At 38.1% G+C, this 8,670-nt stretch overlaps 1 pseudogene; it reads left to right on the top strand.

Moving 5' to 3' along the window:
• The first annotated feature begins 1,840 nt into the window (after positions 1–1,840).
• LOC127136521 (serine/threonine-protein kinase BSK2-like) lies at positions 1,841–3,776 on the top strand (annotated as a pseudogene).
• The last annotated feature ends 4,894 nt before the right edge of the window (positions 3,777–8,670 follow it).

Here is an 8,670-nt window from a genome sequence, read left to right as displayed (position 1 = left end):
TTCAGCAAGTTGTAAGGAGTTCTTTTATAGCACTTGAGATGATACCGTTGGGGGGAAATCAATAGAGATTTTGTGCCAGCTGTAGGAGTTAAAGGTAGTAAATTTCTTGTCCTTTCCATAGCAGTCTTGGATTATAATCTATTGTTTTCTTAAAAAAAATTCTACTATAATTTGAATGCTTCTAGCTTAAGTTTCTGATTAGGTGGTATCTGATGGCGTGTTTCTGAGTATATGTCAGAGTGAGCATAATCAGAGTCTTTAGAGTTAGAGTCTCCATATATCTTCTTGTAGAGTCTTCAGATATCTCTTTCATAGTCTTTAGATATCTCTTGCAGGGTCTTCAAATATCTCTTGCAGAGTCTTCAGATATCAGAGCTTAAATTACGGAGTCAAATCTGATTTCTCTTTGGGCTGGGTCAGCATTTATGGACTAATGAAGATGCCAAATATTCATTTCATCAGAGTCATTTTAACTTAGAATCCTGCACACTTAAGAAAATTATTAGGGTACCAAATTGTTTCATTCATTGTTATCATAAAAACTTAGAGATATATTGCAGAATCAGAATCTTGTTCTAACAATCTCCCCCTTTTTGATGATGACAAAAATTAGAATTTTGATGAAACAATAAATACTTTCAGAGATAATAAATTGAAAAAGATCAAAGATAGATAGAGAGTGACTCCCCCTGAGATTAGTAATCTCCCCCTAAGTCTGATACTAAAAGAAATTTTTAATGATATTTAATATCAGATATGGGTTTCCGGGGTAGAGAATTTCTTACCAGATTTTCTTAGGTTGCTTGACTTAATTTAGTAGATTCTCAGATAAGGATTCAGTTTCCCTTGGTTCAGATAGATCCTGAAAAATGACTTAGTCTATGCAATAATTTTGTGTCAGAATGTATGCAGTGCATTTCGGAGAGTTAGATAAATTCCTTCATCAAAAGACTTCTATTTAATTCTCCCCCTTTTTGTCAGACTCAAAAAGTAAGTAACTCAGAATTTCATTAATAAGAGAAAAACTTTACATATTACAGATAGAAACAAAAGATAAAACCTGCAAAAACACTTAGAGAAAAAACAAAGAAATCCTAGAGTGTCTAAGGGTTTGGTGGAGAAGGCATCCTATGAAGTAGCTCAGTTAGCAGACTCTGAATGTTGGAGTTGACTTGATCCTGTTTTTCGAGTCTGGCTCTGACCATTTGTTCTTCCTTCTGCAGCTCTTCCAGAGTCTTGATGACTAGAGGAGAAAGGTCAGTTGTTGATGACTCTCCTTGAGTCAGAGCAACCTCGGTGGTCTTCTCATCATCTTCAAGAGCTTTCTCCGCAACTTCCCTTTCTGCCTTTTCACCTGCTTCCTTCGCCAGAAGAGCCTCCAGCTTCTCCTCAGCACCTCTGATGAAGTCTTTTCTGACTTATTTAGATAAGCCCTTCAGCTTGAAGACTTCAAAAGCCATCCATCTGATGAATCCGTTCCAGTTGGTGCTTACTTCAGAAGGATTGTCACTGGTGCTGGATTCGTCAAAGAGCTTCTTGAATATGGAAGATAAACTCTCTAAGAACTTGGCTAATGCCTCATCAAAGGTAGGTAGAGTGAGTTTGGGTTCAGAGGGTTCAGGAGAGGGTTATGGAATTGGTTCAGAGGGTTCTGGTATAGAGGGTTCAGGTACAGAGGGAGTCTCTTTCAGAGTCAGATGTGGCCCGAAGGTCTTCATGGTTTGGTGAGGTTAGGTCAGGGTTATCAGAACAAGAGTTTTCATAGATAGAAGTGAGGTCATAATAAGGAGGGGAGTTAGGGTTGGAGGAAAGGGATGGTGATAGAGGTTCGTTGAACATGATGGCTTCAAAGTGGTGGATGGATGTTGTTTGGAGATTGAAGAGGGGTAATATAGGAGAAGATGTAATGGTTCTGAGAGCGATGGGGTCAGAGGTAGTGTGTTCTAATGGGTTTGGTTCAGAAAGGATTGGTATTGAAGGTGTTGGTTTAGATAAGGAAGGGAGTGAGGTTGTTGGTTTTTTAGATTTGGATTTTTCTTTGGGAGATAAAGTGTGTGTGGAAGGTGAAGTGGAGGATGTTGTAACAGTGGTTGAGAGTGGGGGATGGTAGTGGGAGTGACGAGGCAAGTTGCCTAGAACTAGAAGGATGTGGATCTTCTGAGATAGGTGACTTACTAGAAGGTGATGAAGAGGTCAAAGGCACTGGCTTCTTATGGGTCGCTAAAGACTCTCCCAACTTGAGAATCTTCTTCTTCAGCTTATGAGAAGGTTCCCTCTTTCTATTCAAGAAGTTAGGAGGCTGATTTGAGAGCCAATCCAAGCTGAAGCTAGAGATCTTAAAGCCTTGAGCTTCCAGATCTTGCAGATAATAAGCTATAACTTCTAGATGATCAATCTTTGAGAAGAGATACATATCATTCACTCTCTCTCTCTATATATATATATATATATGGTCCTTCAGAGCTTCCCAAGAGGTAATTCTGGTGGGTTTGACACGGACCTTATCAATTAGACCCACGTTCTTCAGATTCCTCACATTGAGAGGCTTCCCCATGTCCATAGTGACATCTTCCATCAGATTCAGAGAGATGAGGTGATCCACCATACCACTCTCAATCAGAACTGTCATACCCCGATTTTGGTCCTGAATTTTTTATTTTTGTTTGGCACTTGGCCTAAAGTTCATTTGCATACATTCATTCCCAAATCCATATTTTTGTTACACATTGGTCATTGTCTATGCCTTTTTGATCATGGTGCTTTTGACTATAAAATGGATTTTAATCATTTGACTTTTGTAATTTTTCAATTTTGATTTTAATTTCAAATTAAGTTTAATTCCAAATTTCAATTTAATTTTAATTGTTATTTTTACCCTAATTGATTTTAATTTTCCAATAAATGTTAGAATTGATATCGAAGTAATTTTAACAAATTATGAATTAATTTGATTTTAATTTGGTTTTTACTGATTTGTTATTATTATTTAAATTGATATTTAAATTAGTTTTGGATTATTTCTAAAAAAAATCCATTTTTTATAACCAAGCATATTCCCCCAAGCCATGCTTTGGACTTAATTAGAGGGAAAAATGCGTTGTTGTTGATGGACTCATCCTTAGAGGGGCAATATGCAAATGATGATGCTACAAAGTTGGTTGAGCTTGCGTCAAAACGTCTCCAGTTTGAGGCCAGAGAAAGACCTGATACTAAGTTTCTTCTCACTGCCGTCACACCTCTTCAAAAGCAGAAAGAAGTAGCATCTTATGTGTTAATGGGCCTTACTAAAACAACGGCAGTGCTACCGCTACCAACTATGCTTTCTCCTCTTGGAAAGGCTTGTGCTAGGATGGATCTTACTGCTATTCATGATATATTGTTAAAAACAGGTTATAAAAATGAAGAAGGTGCCGAAAACGAGCTTTCATTTCAAGAGTGGACACAACAAGTGCAAGACATCTTAAACACAAAAAAGGTTCGACGATATTGCATTTAGAGACAAGGATTTCAAGAATACAATTGAGTATTATTCCAAGTTGGTGGTTATGATGTTTGTTCCCTCCGCAACCGTCTTTGCAAGGAGAGCCTTCTCCTACTTGATGAACGAACAGGCGGAACTTGCATTAAGAGACGCAATGCAGGCGCAGGTATGCATACCTGATTGGCCAACTGCATTCTACCTACAAGCTCTTGCTCTCTCAAAGCTGGGAATGGAAACCGACGCACGGGACATGCTTAACGACTTTGCAGCTTCCCGTTCGGCATCCATTGCATGATTCTGCAAATTAAAAACAACAATATTAATAACTTGCTTTTTACTTTTGAATAAGAAAGACACTGGTAATTGATGCTTCAGGTACTATTACATGTGATAAAACAACAAAAATCATCAAAGTTACTACCGGTAATTGGCTGGTCAATGTGGTTTTCTGAGTATCTTTTCCTGGCGAGAAGTGGGGCCAAGGATGAAAACACATTGAAATCAGGCAGAGCGTTCTAACCCGGCCAAGGTAGCCCCTGCAAAGCCAAAGAACAAGAAAAAAACAACCTGAGGCTACAAGTGACAAACAACAGGAGTTTACAAATGTGTTTGTTCAAACCCAAAACTAGAAACGTGTTTGTTCACCAACCACAACATGCTTTCCGTCAAACCACATGGAATTTGGCTTTGACCAACTCAATTGGTATTAATCCTGCTAGCATCATCCCATTCCCCATTTGAAACACATGTTGCCAACTCAATGCTAGCATGCCAGCCTAACCAAGTCCAACTTGACCTGTTATAATACAAACCTGCGACAAACAATAATTAACATAACAGCAGTACAACAGCCAGCATAAAGTAATAAACCAACAGCAGCAAAATGCTAAACCACTCCAACAATGAAGCATACCTTGTGGCAAGCAACAGCAGACTTTACCGGTGGACAAGCCAACATTCATAGGCGACACTTTATGCAATGCCCTCAAGGTTTGTTAGGGTGGCTTTTTGAGAAGCTCGTACAGTGGGATCCCCGTCTCAATTTTCTGAGCCAACAGCATGGTTGATGAATTCAACGAGTGCGCCGTCTCAAGGAAGAAATGTGTGCCTAAGAAATCTGGTGTGGGAGAATTTCCTGTTCCAAGCCCGAATGTCCTTGTCAAGAGCTTTAACACTTCATATTTTAGTGGCAATCCCACTTTTGACGCGTTTGATTGCCAGTTACATGAATTTCAAACAGAAACAAATCTAAGCAATTAAAAACAGATCTTGATGAGGATCTTCAAGGAATTGATATAGCTTTTGATGAAGAGGAGTCTGACTCTGTTGACAATTTGTCTTTCCTTCAACTGGATGATAATTTACAGCAGTCTGCCCCAGTTATTGTTGAGCAAAGTTCTCCCCACTCAATTGTTGAAGAGACAGAAAGTGATGCTGCTGATAGTAGCCAATTTTCCAACATCGATGAAAATGTCCAGAGTGAATTTTCTTCAAAGATGTCTGGTTCACGACCTGATATGTCATTGACTCATGAATCAAGTGTCTCTTCAGACAGGAAATATGGCGAGCAGGCTGACGACACAAAGATTGCTCTTCAAGCGAAGGTATCTGGTGGATACGATTCTGCAACAACAAATAGTTCGTTCCCAGTGCCTCCTTACAACAATCCACCAGCATTTATGCAATTACCAGTTGATTCAAGGATTTGCTTCTCAGAATTTCTTTTTAAAGAACAGTCCCCAACATGGTGGAATTGCTACAGGTTCTCAAGGACAGTATGACCCGAGATTTTTTTCGAACCAACTTCCCTGTTACAAGAGATTCACTGCGGTAAAAAAAACACAAATTAATAGCAAAGCAGTTAAAAATCCAGAAGAATCCCAAATTGGCATCAGGACAAAAACGAAGAAGAAAGCATATACCCAGTTTACCTGTTCCAATCCAAACATCAATTAGGGCGACCGAAACCTGACCACCCAGAAGGAGGTTTTGCAGGATACTCTTTTGAGCTCCATATGCCATCCTGAAAACCCTAATTCGTAAAAGATAAATAGTGAAGGGATCAGTGAGAAAAAAGACGGAAATTGAGGGAGGCGAACAAAAACTTCAAAGGACGAAAAAACCTAATCAGAGGCGGAATTGGAAACTTGCAAACGAAAGAACCCTAATAGAGAGGCGAAAAGAATCTCAAAGGCAAACCTGTGAGTTTCGTCGTTGCCGTTGTCCTCGCCAAAGGTGAGTTTCTGTTTCAGCCATTGCTTTCTCATACGATTGATTGAGATTGTGAGAAAAGTGAGTGAGGTTAGCGAGGGTGAGCGAAAGTTTAGGAAGATTGAGAGAGATGAGTGTTTGAGAGTTCTCGCCATCTGGGAACGGCGAAAAGGGAGAGATTCATTGGGACGAGGTTGAGCGACGTTCGAGAGAACGATTGTTTGTTTTTTTGTGAGAGTCTGAGAGAGAAGTGAGGTTGAGCCAATCTGTTACTATTTTTTTTTGTTCTCTAATTTATTTTAGATAGAATAATTCATTTTTTTAAAAAACTATTAAAATTCATTTAATTTTCCTAGGTATTAGTTAATAAATGTTTTTTATTATTTTCAATTTATTTCCTCCTTTTCAATTCATATTCCCATTGTAAACCCAACAGCCAAGCGGCTGGGTTTAATCACTAGTAGACCAACATATTTCTTTTTTTTATTTAGTTTTTGTTATTTTAATTCTATTTTTAATTTATCTTGGTTTATATATCTAAATTTGCATTGTAAATAACAACTAGTCATAAGTGGCCTGGTGGAGAGGGGTGGTTTCTATAGTCTCAAGAGGACTGGGTTCAATACTCATATGTAGCACTTTTTTAGTATTTCATTTTCTTTTAGCATTTTTTTTTTTAATATTTTATTTTCTTTTAGCATTTTGTTTCTTTTAATATTTTTTATGTCTATGTTTTTTTATTAAGTTCATCATGCATGCAAAACCATTTTAAAACTATAAAAATCATTTCTTTTCTCGATTCAATATCGAGCCCATTTTCCATACCCTTGTAAGTCGATTGCTTTTTAAGCATCGCCATCAACCTCACATAGCTTACTCTTGGGCTTTCTTACAATGAGCCGGTTCTTTTGCACTTACACTCATGCATTATTTGTTGTTTGGAATCGATTTAATGATTTTTTTAATCCCCGTTTGACAAAATGTACCCCACTCCTCCGATGTGTAATAATCTTGTACTATTTTATTTCTTTATTGCTTGACTGTGCAGTTAGCTACTAACACAAGAATAAAATCAACAATTTCAAAATATCAAAAAATAAGACTGGATCCAACGTCGAGTATTTTCTCAATAAACAAATTAATTCATTTCTCCCTCCCATTCTATTCCGTTTCTCTCAAACTTCATCAAATGCTTGATCCAACGTCAAGCCATTTTTTTTTCTAATAAAAACTCAAAAAATATTAATTCATATTCAAGACTTTTTCAATAAAGATGGAAATGGAAAGTGGTGTATACCACGCACTCCTGAGACTAGGATTCGAGATGTATATCTCGCCAATCCTAGCTCTCGCCATCATCCAAATTTATCCACTTTGTTTTCTCTCAAACACTTATTCAAATTTCTCTTAAACGTCCATCAATACTTGATCCAGGTCAAGTCGTTTTCACAACAAAACTCAAAATACCTAATTCTTATTTAAACACTTTCTCAATAAAGGTGGAAATGGAACATGGTGTATACCATGCACTCCTAAGACTAGGATTCGAGACGTATGCCTCGCCTATCTTAGTTCTCGCCATCATCTAAAATTGTCAATGCGGTTTCTTCAAACCCTTTCTCAATTAAATTCCAAAATACTTAATTCCTATCTTAACTTTTTTCAATAAAGATGGAAATGGAACATGGTGTATACCATGCACTCCTGAGGCTAGGATTCGAGATGTATATCTCGCTCATCCAAGTTCTCGCCATCACTCAAAATACATCCAACCAATCAAACTCTTTTCTCGCCGCCGTGCGACTAATCAAGAAACCTTTTTCATAAACGAAAGATATATTGTCTTAAGTGATACAAAACAATGTTTCGGCCACGATTGTTGAGTCGAGATAAGTGACGCCTTTCCGAATGTAGATTTATAAATCCGTTCGATGTGTGGTATGCGTCCACTCCTCATCTGTTTTGGGTAAAACAATGTTTTCATCTATTAATACAATATAGCTTTCGCTAAAATCGACCATTAAACAAACATTTTTCTACCCAGAACTACGTAAGCCTTGATTTCTCTTTTGAGATACGTAGGAGCATGATTTGTAAATCTTGTCAGGCCCATTAATAAAAAACTTAGGTTTAGTCCTTCGTCCAAAACCAAAAACATTCTCTTCTTTTCTTTCTTTCCCACCTAATAAATTGAAAAGCCTAACATTTCAAACTAACACTAACGCACACAACTGACCTAATGGTTCCCGTTGAGTACAACGGACGTGAGGGGTGCTAATACCTTCCCCTTGCGTAATCGACTCCCGAACCCTGATATTGGTTGCGATGACCATATCTTATCCTTTCTTTTGTCTTGGGTTTTATCGATATTTCCCCTTTCCTTTTTAGGAATAAATAAAGTTCGGTGGCGACTCTGTTCAGTCCATCATTGTGAGCGTGCGATCGCGCTTCGCTTTGAAGTCGTATCCCCATTTTTTCGAGGTGCGACAGATGGCGACTCTGCTGGGGACTGTACCCAATCCCTAAGCGAGTCAAGCCTAGATTAGGACGTTTGTGTGCCTTTGTTTGTTTAAGTTTATGCCTTTTCCCTTATTTATTGCTTTTAATATCTTTATTGTTATATTGATATCTGTTGTATATTGGTTCTATTGCGATTGTTGGTACTTGGGTATTTGATTGCAAACCATGTGGGAAAGACTCTACACCCGAGTCTAGAGTGAAAAAACATAAGATAGGATGATGGTTGAGTAGTACAGACTCCCGAGGTGTATACTTCGTAAGAGTCGGTACGAGAACCTCACTTAGAGTAGATCCTTTTGCGAATATTGTCGCCCGAGGTGTATACCTCGTAAGCTTCGATGTTTCAAAGGGGTCCATGACTCTAAGGACCTTTTAGAACATTAAACCTTTGGCCAACTAGAAATGATGGTTGCGTAGTATGGATTCCCGAGGTGGATACCTCGTAAGGATCGATACGA

The sequence above is a fragment of the Lathyrus oleraceus genome, chromosome 4 (assembly GCF_024323335.1).
Source record: "Lathyrus oleraceus cultivar Zhongwan6 chromosome 4, CAAS_Psat_ZW6_1.0, whole genome shotgun sequence".
Classification (NCBI taxonomy): Eukaryota; Viridiplantae; Streptophyta; class Magnoliopsida; order Fabales; family Fabaceae; genus Lathyrus; species Lathyrus oleraceus.
This window is presented reverse-complemented; position numbering and strand designations above follow the sequence as displayed.